The sequence below is a fragment of the Mustelus asterias genome, chromosome 21, assembly GCF_964213995.1.
Source record: "Mustelus asterias chromosome 21, sMusAst1.hap1.1, whole genome shotgun sequence".
Taxonomy (NCBI): Eukaryota; Metazoa; Chordata; class Chondrichthyes; order Carcharhiniformes; family Triakidae; genus Mustelus; species Mustelus asterias.
Genome location: NC_135821.1, coordinates 20,730,453 through 20,748,219, shown reverse-complemented (window position 1 = coordinate 20,748,219; position 17,767 = coordinate 20,730,453). Strand labels below are relative to the sequence as shown.

The following is a 17,767-nucleotide window of genomic DNA, read 5'->3' as shown; positions in this document are numbered from 1 at the left end:
CTGCTTCTACCACCTCCTCTGGCAGCGCGTCTCAGGCACTTACCACCCTCTGTGTAAAAAAACCTGCCTCTCACATCTCCTTTAAACTTTCCCCCTTTTTGCCTTAAACCTCTGTCCCCTAGTAATTGGCATTTCTACCCTGGGAAAAAGACTCTGACTATCCATTCTATCCACGCCTCTCATAATCTTGTAGACTTCTCTCAGGTCGCCCCTCAGCCTCTGACGTTCAAATGAAAACAAATCAAGTTTGTCCAATCTCTTCTCATAGCTAATACCCTCCAAACCAGGTAACATCCTGGTAAACTTTTAATGTGGCGACCAGAACTGTATGCAATATTCCAAACATGCCCTAACTAAAGCTCGAGACAGCTGCAACTTGACCTGCCAAATTTTGCACCCTATGGCCCAACCGATGAAGGCAAGCATGCCATACGCCATCTTGACCACCTTATCCACTTGTGTTGCCACTTTCAGGGAACTGTGGACCTGTACGCCCAGATCCCTCTGTATGTTAATGCTTCTAAGGGTCCTGCCATTTCCTGTGTATTTCCGTACTGCATTGGACCTTTCAAAATGCATCATCTTTGATTTGATTTGATTTATTATTGTCACATGTATTGGTATACAGTGAAAAGTATTGTTTCTTGCGCACTATACCGACAACGCATACCATTCATAGAGAAGGAAAGGAGAGAGTGAAAAATGTTTCAGCCATAGCTAGGATGTAGAGAAATATCAACTTAATGCAAGGTAGGTCCATTCAAAAGTCTGATGGCAGCAGGGAAGAAGCTGTTCTCGAGTCAGTTGGTACGTGACCGTATCTTTTGGTGGAAGAGAGAATGTCCGGGCTGTGTGGGGTCCTTAATTATGCTGGCTGCTTTGCTGAGGCAGCGGGAAGTGTAGACAGAGTCAATGGATGGGAGACTGGTTTACGTGATGGATTGGGCTACATTCACAACCTTTTGTAGTTTATTGCGGTCTTGGGCAGAGCAGGAGCCATACCAAGCTGTGATACAACCAGAAAGAATGCTTTCTATGGTGCATCTGTAGAAGTTGGTGAGAGTCATAGTGGACATGCCAAATTTCCTTAGTCTTCTGAGAAAACAGAGGCGCATTTGTCTGGATTAAATTCCATCTGCCATTTCTCCGCCCAAGTCTATCCAGTCTATCGATATCCTGCTGCATCCTCTGACAATCCTCCTCACAAACATTGGTAAACATAGCAACTATTTTCCACACACACTTGAACAGTGAGATAATGACCAGATCTGTTTTTTGGAGGTTAATTTGACAGGACAGAGCTTCCCTGCTCTCCAAAGTAAAGTTTATTTATTAGTCACAAGTAAGGCTTACATTCACACTGCAATGAAGTTACTGTGAAATTCCCCTATTTGCCACAGTCCGGCGCCTGTTCGGGTCAATGCACCCTAACCAGCACATCTTTCAGAATGTGGGAGGAAACTGGAGCACCCGGAGGAAACCCACGCAGACACGGGGAGAATGTGTAAACACCACACAGTGACCCGAGCCGGGAATCGAACCCGGGTCCCTGGCGCTGTGAAGCAGCAGTGCTAACCACTGTGCCACCGTGCCATCCTCCATGTGGTGCTGTGGGATCTTTTACATCCAACTGACCAAGTCGTCAGGACCTTGGCTTAAACCCCACCGCCCCCCATCCCTAAACTGCCGCCTTCTTCAACCGCTTAATGTGCATCAGAATGTCTTTGAGTTTCAGCCCCTGTTAAACTCTCTGTTCCGGTGCCGCTTGTATTTGATGTCCTGTTTTTTTTGTGTTTTGTTTTGGCCAGGCTGAACCTGAAGCTGGGAGAAGGCGTGGAACTTTCAGTCGGAGTTTACAATCTCGTGCGGAGTGCCAGGAAACCCAGTGCCATCCGCCTGTACCGAGAAAGCAACAAGCCCGTCAAAACCAAAACCCGCTAGTTTAACGGGGAGACGGGCAGTCTGCTCCTGCCCAGCGACACCAAGAAGGCCCAGGTAAAGGACGGTGAACCTATACCGTGCTGAATTAAAACGTCAACTCCTGCCTGACCAAAGGCAAAACACTGCGGATGCTGGTAATCTGAAATACAAACAGAAAATGCTGTTTCTTAATTCATGAACGAGATGTGAGTTATTGTGCATCCCTAATTGCCCTCGAGAAGGCGATGATGAGGCGTTTTCTAAAACTGCTGCACTCTGCGGTGTGAAGGCACATCCACAGTGCAGTTTCATCATGACTTTTGACACAACTGAGTGGCTTTCTAAGTCAATCAGAGGGTAGTTGAGAGTCAGCCATGCGGTTCTGGATCCTCAGACAGGCCAGACCGGGTAAGGACGGCAGATTTCCTTCTCTAAAGAGCATTAATGAACCAGATGGGTTTTTACAACAATCGGGTAATTTCATGATCACAGACTAATTTCCCCTTTATTATACAGCTCTGGCGAAGGGTCATCCAGACTCGAAACATTGGCTCTTTTCTCTATTCACAGATGCTGCCAAACCTGCTGAGATTTTCCAGCATCTTCTCTTTTTCTCCCCCAGTTGCTGTGGTGTGGTTTGAACTCGTGCCTCTAGATCGACGGCACGGTGGCACAGTAGGTTAGCACTGCTGACTCACAGCGCCAGGGACCCGGGTTCGATTCCTGGTTTGGGTCACTGTCTATCTGGAGTTTCCACGTTCTCCCCGTGTCTGCGTGGGTTTCCTCCGGGTGCTCCGGTTTCCTGCCACAGTCCAAAGATGTGCGGTTTAGGTGGATTGGCCATGCTAAATTGCCCCTTTAGTATCAGGGGGACTAGCTCGGGTAGATGCATAGGTTTATGAGGACAGGGCCTGGGTGGGATTGTGGTCGGTGCAGACTTGATGGGCTGAACGGCCTCCTTCTGCACTGTAGGTATTCTAATGATTCTATCATTAGTCAAAACCTCTGAATTACTCATCCAGTAACAGAACTCCCCTGTTATTGTATCCCTTGTGCGTACTGTACAGAGAGAAACAAGAGTTAATGTTTTAGGTCGATGACTTTTCTTTACAACTAGCCCACGTTAGACATGCCGCAGGGTTCAAACAGGTACAGAAGGAAGGTATGCATGGAGGGCTGGAAAGAGTGAAAGGGGAGGCAGCAGAGATTAAATAACAGAAGAGATAATGGTGCAAGGCAAAGATAGAATGGTAATGAGATGAGTAAATAAAGAGAAAAAGAACTTGTATTAATTAAAATAGCGCCTTCCACAACTTCAAGATGGCCCAAAGCACTTCACAGCCAATGAAGTACTTCTGAACTTTCCTGCAGACAAAAGGAATATGCCCAAGCCTTGCACCTGTTTTGAATTATCTGGCAGCTTGAGGAGCCTATAGCTCCCCATTGCTTTCTCCATGGCAAGACCTCGGCCAATCAGAGTCGACTTGTCAACCAATCAACACCCTTTTCTCCTGTGGTATAAATTGTCACAATTGTTTGAAATTTGACCTTCTGGGGTTTGTCCTGATGAGTGCAAGACAAAAAACTTCGACAACCTGTCTCCTTGTTCAGCATTGGTTTCGAAGTTTAGCCACTGCTGTAATGTAGGAATCTTTCTACTTACATTTGACTCTCTCCATCCCTTTCTTCCACAAACTGATTCCCTCCCTGTAACTTGCTTTTTTATTTTAAAATAAGGATCAGTACGAGGTATCATTTTTATTTTCTGCTCTGTCTTTAACTGGTTACCTGTTTAAAGTTAAAAGTTTATTTATTAGTGTCACAAGTAAGGCTTACATTAACACTGCAGTGAAGTTACTGTGAAAATCCCCTAGTCGCCACACTCCGGCGCCTGTTCGGGTAACACTTAGGGAGAATTTAGCACGGCCAATGCACCCTAACCAGCACGTCATTCGGACTGTGCAAGGAAACAGGAACACCCGGAGGAAACCCACGCAGACACGGGGGAGAACGTGCTGACTCCACACAGACAGTGACCCAAGCCGGGAATCGAACTCGGGTCCCTGGCGCTGTGAAGCAGCAGTGCTAACCACTGTGTCACCGTGCCGCCCCGTTTCTGGGATACGCATCACCCTTCTTCCAATGTCCTGAATATTTTGTACCATCGTAATCCAGACAGCCAGTGGGAAGAGGCTTCCATCCCTTTGCTCTTTTTATACCGAGATTAACTTTCCATTTTTCAGTCACACCTTCACTGGATTAGCTCTTTGAAGAAGAGGCATACGGACCCGAAATGTTAACTCTGCTTCTCTCTCCGTGCACCTGCTGAGCTTTTCCAGCATTCTCTGTTTTTATTTCAGATTTCCAGCGTCCATAGTATTTTGCTTTCGCTTCATTGAGTTTATCTGCTTGATGTGGTTACATGACCATCTATATTGATGGATTATTCCACAAAATATGTCCAGCCTAATGAACAGAGCGTGCTTGAGCCTCTGTGTTATTTAACAAAATAACACAGAGGCTGTGTTACTCATGACGGTGATCGCTCATATCACACAGTGTGACCTAATCCAGAAGAGGACCGTTAGGGCGGCACGGAGGTTAGCACTGGTGCCTCACAGCGCCAGGGACCCGGGTTTGATTCCCGGCTTGGGTCACTGTCTGTGTGGAGTCTGCACGTTCTCCCGGTGTCTGCGTGGGTTTCCTCCGGGTGCTCCGGTTTCCTCCCACACTCCAAAGATGTGCGGGTTAGGTTGATTGGCCATGATAAATTGCTCCTTAGTGTCAGGGGCACTATCAGGATAGATACATGGGACTACAGGGATAGGGGCTGGGTGGGATTGTGGTCGGTACAAACTCAATGGGCTGAATGGCCTCCTCCTGCACTGCAGGGATTCTATGATTGCCCATCCCTAGTTGCCCTTGAGAAGGTGGTGGTGAGCTTCCTTCTTGAAACGCGACAGTGCATGTGGTGTAGGTACACCCACTGTGCTGTTAGGGAGGGAGTTCAGGGATTTTGACCCAGCGACAGTGAAGGAACAGCCAATATATTTCCAAGTCAGGATAGTGAGTGGCTTGGAGGGGAACTTGTAGGTGATGGTCTTCCCAGGTATCTGCTGCCCTGGCCCCTCTAGTTGGAAGTAGTTGTGGGTTTGGAAGGAGCTATTGAAGGAATCTTGGTCAGTTCCTGCAGTGCATCTTATCGATGGTACACACGGCTGCCAATGTGTCCGTGGTGGAGGAAGTGAATGCTTGTAGGTGGAGTGCCAGTCAAGCGGTTGTTTTGTCCTGGATGGTGTCAAGCTTCATGAGTGTTGCTGGAGCTGCAAGTGGAGAGTACTCCATCACTCCTGACTTGTGCCTTGTAGATGGTGGACAGGCTTTGGGAGGGTCAGCGGGCGAGTACCTCGAAATATGTTGCTCTTTCATATAATTTAAGCCTGTTCTTGTTCTTTTTGGTTCCCAGGTTTATGGACAGAGGCAGATTGTTCTGGAGAAAGAGGAAACCGAGGAATTGAAGAGATTTGATGGCCCAGGCTTGGTTCTCATTGGTTTCAAGCCATTGTCACTCCTAACGAAGCACCACCACATCAGATCCCCACAGTTCATTTACCCAGATGAGACGCTGATAACAGGTAACCCTCAGCCGCTGTTACTGCTGCCCTTTGGCCAAGTGGGCATGGCTCTACCCAGGGTATTTATAGAGCACAGGGTCCAAACTTCATCCCCCTTCTCCTCAGTTAGCTGATGGTTCACAAGACAGATTCATGCAGATAATGATGGGAAACCCTGCAGTGGCAGCGAGAAGTGTTAAAACGTTAGGAGCTAATGTTCCAGCATGAAGGAATCCTACTGGAGAGAGAGAGAGTGACATTTTATATATTTACAATGCAGCCGTAATATCGAGCAGATGCAAATATGTTATCGGATAGAATACCCCTCCTCTAGAATCCCCCTACCCTAGAATACCCTGTATAGAATATAATTACGCTAGAAAACCCTGCATAGAATATAACTATCCTAGAATACCCTGAAGAGTATCCCCTATCCTTGGGAGCTGTATCACTGATTGTTTGATGCTACCTGAGCATTATTATATCTTAAGAGATGAGAAGATGAATTTGAGCTCATTGTACCTGGTCCACTTCCTCTCATTACAGCATGCGGTTACATACTGAATGCGTTAATGTGTTCTCTCCACTGCTCTGGATCATAGATCACGCCAAAGATTTCTCACACTTTGAATCGAGGAGTCAGGTGCTGAATCCTATTACCCTGGTTAGAAACATAGAAAATAGGAGCAGGAGGAGGCCATTCAGCCCTTCGAGTCTGCTCCATCATTCATTATGATCATGGCTGATCATCCAACTCGATATTCTGTTCCCATCTTCCCCCCCATATCTTTTGATCCTCTTCGCCCCAACCAAGTGCTATATCTAACTGCTTCTTGAATACATTCAATATTTTGGCCTCAATTACTTTCTGTGGTAGCAAATTCCACATATTCACCACCCTCTGGGTGAAGACATTTTTCCTCATCTCTGTCCTAAATGGTTTAGCCTGTATTCTTAAATTGTGATCCCTGGTTCTGTACGCCGCCCCAACCCCCCGCCATTGGGGAACATCCTTCCTGCATCTACATTGTCTCGTCTTGTTAGAAATTCAAGTTTATTTATTTGTGTCACAATTACATTAACACTGCAATGAAGTTACTGTGAAAATCCCTGAGTTGCCACACTCTGGCGCCTGTTTGGGTACACCGAGGGAGAATTTAGCATGGCCAATGCACCTAACCAGCACGTCTTTCAGATTATGGGAGGAAACCGGAGCACCCGGAGGAAACCCACGTAGACACGGGTTTCTATGAGATTCCCCCCCCTCATTCTTCTGAACTCTGGTGAATATAATCCTAACCGACTCAATCTCACCTTGGGAGTCAGTCCCGCCATCCAAGGAATCAGCCTGGTAAACCTCCGCTCTACAGCAAGAACGTCCTTCCTCAGAAAAGGAGACAAAAGCTGCACACAATATTCCAGGTGTGGTCCCACCAAGGCCCCATATATATGCAACCAGACACCCCTGCCCCGTACTCAAATCCTCTCGCTATGAAGGCCAACATTCCATTTGCCTTTTTCACCGCCTGCTGCACCTGAATGCTTCACTTCAGCGACTGGTGCATGAGGACACCCAGGTCTCATTTCACATTCCTTTCTCCTAATTTATGGCCTTTCAGAGAGTAATCTGCCTTCCGTTTTTGCTACCAAAGTGAATAATCTCACATTTCTCCAAATTATACTGCATCTGCTGTTCATTTGCCCACTCACTCAACTTGTCCACATCACACTGAAGCATCTCTCCATCTTCCTCACAGCTCACCCAGCTTTGTGTCACCTGCAGATTTGGAGATATTACATTTAGTTCCCTCGTCTAAATCATTAATTTATATGTAGTGAATAGCTGGGGCCCCAGCACTGATCCCAGCGGTACCCCACTAATCACTGCCTGCCATTTGGAAAAATACCTGTTTATTTCCTACTCTTTGTTTCCTGCCTGCCAACCAGTTTTCTATCCATCTCAATACACTACCCAATCCCATGCACTTTAATTTCACACACTGATCTCTTATGTGGGACCTTATCTGAAAGTCCAAATAAACCACATCCACTGGCTGCCCCTCATCAACTCTACTAGTTACATCCTTGAAGAATTCCAGTAGATTTGTCAAGCATGATTCCCCTCGTGTAAATCCATCTGACTCTGTCCTGTCCAGCCGCTGTTTACCAAGTGCTCTGCTATTAAATCCTCCCCCACTACCGACGTCAGGCTGACTGGTCTATAATTCCCTGTTCTCTCTCTGCCTCCCTTTTTAAATAGTGGGGTTACATTAGCTACCCTCCAATCCATAGGAACTGTCCCAAAGGCTATAGAACCTTGGAAGATGAATACCAATATACCCACTATTTCTCAGACCATTTCCTTAAGTACTCCGGGGTGTAGATTATCGGGCCCTGGGGATTTATCAGCCTTCAATCTCAATTTCCCCAAACCATTTCTCTACTAATATTAATTTCCTTCAGTTCCTCCCTCTCCCTAGACCCTGTGTTCCCCAACTTTTCTGGTACGTTATTTGTGTCCTCCTTTGTGAAGACAGAACCAGAGTATGTATTTAGTTGGTCAGCCATTTCTTTGTTCCCCATTATAAATTCCCCTGTTTCTGACTGTAAAGGACCTAGTTTGTCGTTAACAATCTTTTTCACCTCACACACCTAATAGAAGTTGGATGGCACGGTAGCACAGTGGTTAACACTGCTGCTTCATAGCTCCAGGGGCCTGGATTCGATTCCCGGCTTGGGTCACTGTCTGTGTGGAGTCTGCACATTCTCCTCGTGTCTGCGTGGGTTTCCTCCGGGTGCTCCGGTTTCCTCCCACAGTCCAAAGATGTGCCGGTTAGGTTGATTGGCCATGCTAAAAATTGCCCCTTAGTGTCGTGAGATGTGTCGGTTAGAGGGATAAGTGGGTATATATGTAGGGATATGGGGGTAGGGCCTGGGTGGGATTGTGGTCGGTGCAGACTCGATGGGCCGAATGGCCTCTTTCTGTACTGTAGGATTCTATGTTTCTAAACTTTTACGGTCAATGTTTATGTTTCCCACGAGCTTACTCCCGTACTCCATTTTCCCCTTATTAATTAGTCCCTTTGCTGAATTATAAACTGTCCCAATCCTCAGGTCTACAGTTTTTCTGGATCATTTGTATGCCTCTCCCTTGGACCTTTAACTATCTCTAATTTCCCTTGTAAGCCTTGGTTTGGCCACCTTTCCAGTTTTATTTTTGTGCCAGACTGGATTAAATAATCATTCTTTGAATGTTTGCCGTTGCCGATCCACCATCGTCCCCTTAAATAACATTTCCCAATCTATCAAAGCCAACTTGTGCCTCATATTCATCGTAGTTTCCTTTATTAAGATTCAGGACCCTAGTCTCAAAATCAACTCCCTCACTGTCCACCTTGATGAAGAATTCTATCGTGTTATAGGGGATGAAGTAACAATTTGACTTTATCGTCGCCGCTTGCTAAGCAGCTCAGAGAGGTCAGCCCCCCTGGTCCTTTCCAGCAGCCTTTGGGCCAGCCCTGGTGCCAGGTGCTTATTGTTCTGAGCTGTGTTTATGTTTCACATTCCCAACAGGAAGCACCACTTTATTCAGCGCACTGCTCACCAAGTGCCTGGAGAAGGACGTGTATGCTGTTTGCCGCTACACTCCCCGGAGGAACACCCCACCCCGATTTGTGGCGTTGGTCCCACAGGAGGAGGCGCTGGATGATCAGAAAGTGCAGACCATCCCTCCAGGTCAGTGACACTGTCTCTCTCGGATCGCTCACTGACTGGGTGAGTACACTTGATTTGTCTCTCCTTTCTGACTGAGTTATGGTCACACCAGTGCCACAGAATCCCCGGCACCTTTTCTGCCTGACCACATATGATAATTATTCACACACTATTTGTCTATGGAGGGCATCGTAGCTGTTGCCTATCCTACCCCCACTCACCTTCCCCACACACACACCACATACCACACATATACACACCACACATATACACACCACACGTATACACACCACACGTATACACACCACACGTACGTACATCACACGTACACACATCACATGTACACACATCACATGTACACACACCACACGTACACACATCATGTACACACATCTCATGTACACACACCACACGTATACACACCACACGTACACACACCACACGTACACACATCACATGTACACACATCACTTGTACACACACCACACGTACAGACACCACACGTACACACATCACATGTACACACATCACATGTTCACACACCACACGTACACACACCACACGTACACACATAGCACACATTTACACACATCTCAGATACACACACGCACCACATGTACACAGACACACCACACGTACACGCACGCACCACACGTATACACACGCACCACACGTACACGCACACACCACACATACGCGCGCACACCACACGTACGCGCGCACACCACACGTACGCGCGCACACCACATGTACGCGCGCGCACCACACGTACGTGCGCACACCACACGTACAAGCACGCACCACACGTACAAGCGCGCACCACATACGCGCACACCACACGTACGCGTGCACCACACGTACACACACACCACACGTACACGCACACACCACACGTACACGCACACACCACACGTACGCGTGCACCACACGTACACACACACACCACACGTACACGCACACAGCACATGTACACGCGCACCACACACACACGCACACACCACACGTACACACGCACCACACGTATACGCGCACCATACGTATGCACGCACCACACGTACATGCACGCACCACACGTACATGCACGCACCACACGTACACGCACGACCACACGTACGCACACGCACCACACATACACGCGCACCACACGTACGTGCACACCACACGTATGCGCGCACACCACACGTACAAGCGCGCACCACACGTACAAGCGCGCACCACACGTACAAGCGCAAACCACACGTACAAGCGCACACCACACATGTGCGCACACCACACGTACGCGCGCACCACACGTGTGCGCACACCACACGTGCGCGCGCACACCACACGTGCAAGCGCACCACACGTACACGCGCGCAACACACGTACGCGCACACCGCACGTACACACACATATATACACACAGTGGAGCCTGGCTGATTGTGTGCAGCTCCAATGCAGAGAGGAACTGAAACCAGATATTTGATTTGATTTATTATTGTCACGTTTATTAGTATACAGTAAAAAGTATTGTTTCTTGCGCGCTATACAGACAAAACATACCGTTCATAGAGAAGGAAAGGAGAGAGTGCAGAATGTAGTGTTACAGTCACAGCTCGGGGTGTAGAGAAAGATCAACGTAAGAGAAAGATAGCACCACAGCCTGGGCTTGGACTCAGATGAACTAACTTCAGATTTCTATAGTTCAGAGTTACAGCGGATACATGTTACAGTGGGTGGATGAAAATTGAAGATTACATAATAACTGCTGAGAGGAAATTGATCCAATCTATAAAGGAGAAAAGATTGCAGGGCTGGGGGAAAGAGAAGGCTCTTGAGACGCATTGGATAAGCTCTTTCAAAGAGCCAGTATAGCCATGATGGGCTGAATGGCTTCTATGCAGTGTCATTCAATGAATCATTTACCATCGCTGTAGTCCTGCATTACATTGGCAGTGCAGTGATTTTAGACGTGGGTCTTCACTTGTGGTTTCCTCCCTGGGAACAGTAACCTGACGATAGGCAGAGTTTTTTAAGCGATGTTGATTGAGGGATGAATACTGGCCGAGACACCAGGGAAAACTCCCCTGCTGCTCTTCAAAACAGGGTCGTTAACATCCATCTCCGAGGGATGTGGGGACCGCAGTTTTCTGTCACGTCTGAAAAGCATTAAAGTACGCGAAGAATCCAAACACCCCACAGAGCTGCAATCCCCACTCACACACGCACCCAGGGACCTGGGTCAATTTCCAGCTTGGGTCACTGTCTGTGCGGAGTCTGCACGTTCTCCCCGTGTCTGCGTGGGTTTCCTCCGGGTGCTCCGGTTTCCTCCCACAGTCTGAAAGACGTGCGGGTTAGGGTGGATTGGCCGTGCTAAATTCTCCCTCAGTGTACCCGAACAGGAGTGTGGCGACTAGGGGATTTTCACAGTAACTTCATTGCAGTGTTAATGTAAACCTACTTGTGACACTAATAAAATAAACTTTGAAACTTTAAACTTTAAAACTTTACTAGTCGTAGCTTTGACCTGATTTCTGCAAAAACGCGAATGTTCATCCCAGGTCATCCCATCAAACGCAACTCCTGAGTCGGGCAGAGTGGGCGTGTGAAATGCTCACCGATTCCTGGTACAAACAAAACAAAAAGTATTGTTTTCCCATCAGGATTCCACCTGATTTATTTGCCTTACGCCGACGATGTCAGGAAGATCGGCTTTACGGAGAAGCGAGTGGCCAGCGAGGATCAGATCGAGAAGATGAAATCAGTGGTGCAGAAGCTCCGGTTTAAATACAGGTCAGTCAGAGGTTCCAGCGATACTTTCTGCGCCATTAGAGGATCACTGTCTGTGCGGAGAGTCTGCACGTTCTCCCCGTGTCTGCATGGGTTTCCTCCGGGTTCCTCCCACAGTCTGAAAGGTGTGCGGGATTGGCCGTGCTAAATTGCCCCTCAGTGACCCAGATGTGTAGATTAGAGGGACTAGCGGGGTAAATACATTGGGTTACGGGGATAGGACCTGGGGTGGGATTGTTGTCGGTGCAGACTCGATGGGCTGAATGGCCTCCTCCTGCACTGTAGGATTTCTATGATTTCCCCTGTGCAGATGAACAGGAAATTTCTGCAAATTCTCCTTAAAATAAAATGGTGACCATTTCTATCCCTCTGGATTAGGCCTGAGAGCTTTGAGAATCCGGTTCTTCAGCGGCATTTCCGTAATCTGGAGGCACTGGCCCTCGATTTGAAGGAACCGGAAGAAGTTGAAGATTTGACACGTGAGTATCCTGCTGTACAGCTCGTACCCACTGCCCAGCAGCAAAAGGAATTAATTTGATTTGATTTGATTTATTATTGTCACATGTATTAACATACAGTGAAAAGTATTGTTTCTTGCGCACTATACAGACAAAGCATACCATTCATAGAGAAGGAAAGGAGAGAGTGCAGAATGTAGTGTTACAGTCATAGCTAGGGTGGAGAGAAAGATCAACTTAATGCGAGGTCGGTCCATTCAAAAGTCTGACAGCAGCAGGGAAGAAGCTGTTCTTGAGTCGGTTGGTACGTGACCTCAGACTTTTTCCCGATAGAAGAAGGTGGAAGAGAGAATGTCCGAGGTGCGTGGGGTCCTTGATTATGATAAGGAATGATAGTGATTATGATAAGATAGTGATTGTAAAGACTAAAAAAGCCCAGCTTTCACACGTAGTCTGTAACAGAGCAGTATATCGGGAATATTTCCCATTGGATTCAGGGCCCCGGGGCAGGTATGAATATTGGGTAATTGTTGAATCCAGTTGTAATGCTCCCTGGGGGGCAGAAAGGGGTTGCTGGGGGCATGAAGAGGGGAGAAATATGGCAAAGTGGGGGGGGGGGTTAGGGTGGGGGAGCTGGGGGATGCGGAGAGGAGAGTCAGTGTATCAGCAAATGCATACTGTGGCAATTACAGTAATTGCCTTATTGAAGACAGGCGATGGTTATTGACTCAACCTCTGAAAGAGTATAAATGGACACAGCAGGAACAGATACTGTGGGGGAATCAGAGGAGCTTGTATCTGTACTGAGCTGCATGTAGAATAAACTTGCTGAAGGAAAAAGACCAGCTGCTGTATTATTCCTCCACTGTTAATAAGAGGGAGCTCGGGGCGGGGCGGGGCGGGTGGGGGGGGCGGCGGTGCAGAGCTGGGCAGAGCTGGGGGGAGGAGCAGATAGGGGGGAGAGAGGGGGAGCTGGGGGGAGAGGGGGAGCTGGCAGGGAAAGGGGGAGCTGGCGGGGAGGGGGAGCTGGGGGTGTTGAGCTCCAGCTGACGAAGGGGCAGCGCTCCGAAAGCGAGTGGCATTTGCTACCAAATAAACTTGTTGGACTTTAACCTGGTGTTGTTAAACTTCTTACCGTGTTGGAGAAGGGCAGCTGAGGGGAGTGGGGGCGAGAGAGAGGGGGTGCTGGGGAAGAGAGAGAGGGGGTGCTGGGGGAAGAGACAGGGGGTGCTGGGGAAGAGAGAGGGGGTGCTGGGGAAGAGAGAGGGTGGGTGCTGGGGAAGAGAGAGAGGGGGTGCTGGGGAAGAGAGAGGGGGTGCTGGGGTAGAGAGAGAGTGGGTGCTGGGGAAGAGAGAGAGGGGGTGCTGGGGAAGAGAGAGAGTGGGTGCTGGGGAAGAGAGAGGGGGTGCTGGGGAAGAGATAGGGGGTGCTGGGGAAGAGAGAGGGGGTGCTGGGGAAGAGAGAGGGGGTGCTGGGGAAGAGAGAGGGGCTGCTGGGGAAGAGAGAGGGGGTGCTGGGGAAGAGAGAGGGGGTGCTGGGGAAGAGAGAGAGGGGGTGCTGGGGAAGAGAGAGGGGGTGCTGGGGAAGAGAGAGGGGGTGCTGGGGAAGAGAGAGAGGGGGTGCTGGGGAAGAGAGAGGGGGTGCTAGGGAAGAGAGAGGGGGTGCTGGGGAAGAGAGGGTTAGCTTGGGGGGGAGAGGAGAGGGGGAGCTGGGGGGGGTAGAGGGGGAGCTTGGCGGGGGGGAGAGGGGGAGCTGGGGCGGGGAGAGCTGGGGGGGGAGCTGGGGGGGGGGAAGAGGGGGAGCTGGGGCGGGAGAGAGGGGGAGCTGGGGGTGGGGGGAGGGGGGGGAGAGGGGGTGACCTAGGGTTGGAGAGGGGGAGCTGGGGGGAGGGAGAATTGGGGTGGAGAGGTGGGGGTGGAGATGGGGAGTGGGGGTGGGGAGAGGGTGGAGGTATACTGTGAAATGTCTGACACTGGGAAGTTCCGAAGAACAAAAGGACCTTGGCGTGTTTGTCCATAGATCTCTGAAGGTGGAAAGGCAGGTTAATAGGGTGGTGAAAAAGGCATATGGCACACTCGCCTTTATCAATCGGGGTATAGATCACAAAGCAGAGAGGTCATGATGGAGTTGTATAGAACTTTGGTGAGGCCACAGCTGGAGCACTGTGTGCGGTTCTGGTCGCCACATTATAGGAAGGATGTGAACACACTGGAGGGGGTGGAGAGGAGATTCACCAGGATGCTGCCTGGGACGGAGTGTTTAAGTTATGAAGAGAGATTGGATAGGCTTGCGTTGTTTTCTCTGGAGCGGAGAAGACTGAGGGGCGACCTGATCGAGGTGTTCAAGATTATGAGGGACATGGACAGGATGGATAGGGAGCAGCTGTTGCCCTGAGTTGAAGGGTCAGTTACGAGGGGACACAAGTTAAAAGTGAGGGGTGGGAGGTTTAAGGGGGATTTGAGGAAAAAGGTTTTTACCCAGAGGGTGGTGAGGGTCTGGAATGCGCTGCCTGGGAGGGTGGTGGAGGCGGGATGCCTCACATCCTTTAAAAAGTACCTGGATGAGCACTTGGCACGTCATAACATTCAAGGCTATGGGCCAAGTGCTGGTAAATGGGATTAGGTGGGCAGGTCAGGGCATTTCATGCATCAGTGCAGATTTGGTGGGCCGAAGGGCCTCTTCTGCACTGGAGGATTCTGTGATTCTGAGCTGGGGGCAGAGAGGGGGAGCTGGGGGGCAGAGGGGGAGCTGGGGGAGAGAGGGGGAGCCAGAGGGGAGATGGGGTGCTGGGGGGGGAGGAGGAAAGGTAGAGAGGTGGAGAAGGGGGGTTGGAGAGGGAGAGCCGTGGCGGGTGGGGGTGGGGACGCGGGGGCTGGAGGGAGCGTGGGGGGAGAAGCCGGGGCGGGGGGAGAGAGGAAGCTGGAGAGGTGCGAATAAATGACTTTGATAGAGGAGCGTAATAGGGGAAATCGTCTTTTCCCCACACAGTGCCAAAGAATGATGTTATGGACAGGAGAATCGGACAGCTGGCAGAGGAGTTCCTGGAGCTGGTTTATCCCCCGGGCTATAACCCAGGTGCAAAGAGCCAACAGAAGAGGAAGCTCAGTGAGTACTGCGGCAAGGGGAGCAAATTAAATGTTGTGTCAGTAAATGCTCCGCGTGGGATACAAGTGAGCCACACGGACACGGAAATCTCTGCTCAATTCTCTCAGAACTGAACCAGCTGGTCGCCAAAAGAAACAAAGAATTGCATTTCTTCAGCGCCTTTCCTCAGGACATTGTAAAACACTACAGTCAGTGAAGTGTAGTGGCCGCTGTAATTTATTACAACCCTGTTAGGAACATTTATAGAGAATTAACTGACCATAATTACCTGACAGAACTACGTCACTAGATTTCAACTTTTTCAAATAAAAACAAACTTTATTGTATTTTAGAGTTAAACAAAGCAAGCACTATTAACTCAACACCGCAGTTTATCAAAGAACAAAGAACAGTACAGCACAGGAAACAGGCCCTTCGGCCCTCCAAGCCTGTGCCGCTCCTTGGTCCAACTAGACCAATCGTTTGTATCCCTCCATTCCCAGGCTGCTCATGTGACTATCCAGGTAAGTCTTAAACGATGTCAGCGTGCCTGCCTCCACCACCCTACTTGGCAGCGGATTCCAGGCCCCCACCACCCTCTGTGTAAAAAACATCCCTCTAATGTCTGAGTTATACTTCGCCCCTCTCACCTTGAGCCCGTGACCCCTCGTGAACGTCACTTCTGATCTGGGAAAAAGCTTCCCACCGTTCACCCTATCTATCCCCTTCATAATCTTGTACACCTCTATTAAATCTCCCCTCATTCTCCGTCTTTCCAGGGAGAACAACCCCAGTTTACTCAATCTCTCCTCATAGCTAAGACCCTCCATACCAGGCAACATCCTGGTAAACCTTCTCTGCACTCTCTCTAACGCCTCCACGTCCTTCTGGTAGTGCGGCGACCAAAACTGGACGCAGTACTCCAAATGTGGCCTAACCAGCGTTCTATACAGCTGCATCATCAGACTCCAGCTTTTATACTCTATACCCCATCCTATAAAGGCAAGCATACCATATGCCTTCTTCACCACCTTCTCCACCTGTGTTGCCACCTTCAAGGATTTGTGGACTTGCACACCTAGGTCCCTTTGTGTTTCTATACTCCTGATGACTCTGCCATTTATTGTATAACTCCTCCCTACATTATTTCTTCCAAAATGCATCACTTCGCATTTAAACTCCATCTGCCACCTCTCCGCCCAATTTTCCAGCTTATCTATATCCTGCTGTATTGCCCGACAATGCTCTTCGCTATCTGCAAGTCCAGCCATCTTCGTGTCATCCGCAAACTTGCTGATTACACCAGTTACACCTTCTTCCAAATCATTTATATATATCACAAATAGCAGAGGTCCCAGTACAGAGCCCTGCGGAACACCACTGGTCACAGACCTCCAGCCGGAAAAAGACCCTTCGACCACTACCCTCTGTCTCCTATGGCCAAGCCAATTCTCCACCCATCTAGCCACTTCTCCTTGTATCCCATGAGCCTTAACCTTCTGAACCAACCTGCCATGTGGGACTTTGTCAAATGCCTTACTGAAATCCATATAGATGACATCCACGGCCCTTCCTTCATCAACCGTTTTTGTCACTTCCTCAAAACACTCCACCAAATTTGTAAGGCACGACCTCCCTCTTACAAAACCATGCTGTCTGTCACTAATGAGATTGTTCCGTTCTAAATGCACATACATCCTGTCTCTAAGAATCCTCTCCAACAACTTCCCTACCACGGACGTCAAGCTCACCGGCCTATAATTTCCTGGGTTATCCCTGCGACCCTTCTTAAACAACGGGACCCCATTCGCTATCCTCCAATCCTCAGGGACCTCACCCGTGTCCAAAGAAGCGACAAAGATTTCCATCAGAGGCCCAGCAATTTCATCTCTCGTCTCCCTGAGCAGTCGAGGATAGATGCCATCAGGCCCTGGGGCTTTGTCAGTTTTAATGTTCCCTAAAAAACCTAACACTTCCTCTCTTGTAATGGAGATTTTCTCTAACGGGTCAACACCTCCCTCCGAGACACTCCCGGTTAACACGCCCCTCTCCTTCGTGAATACTGATGCAAAGTATTCATTTAGGATCTCCCCTATTCCCTTGGGTTCTAAGCATAATTCCCCTCCTTTGTCCCTGAGAGGTCCGATTTTCTCCCTGACAACTCTTTTGTTCCTAACGTATGAATAGAATGCCTTAGGATTCTCCTTA

The 17,767-nt window shown here is 49.1% G+C and overlaps 1 pseudogene; it reads left to right on the top strand.

The window, feature by feature from the left end:
• LOC144509523 (X-ray repair cross-complementing protein 5-like) overlaps positions 1-15,776 on the top strand; it is a 37,391-nt pseudogene extending 21,615 nt beyond the window's left edge.
• Positions 15,777-17,767: the final 1,991 nt, after the last annotated feature.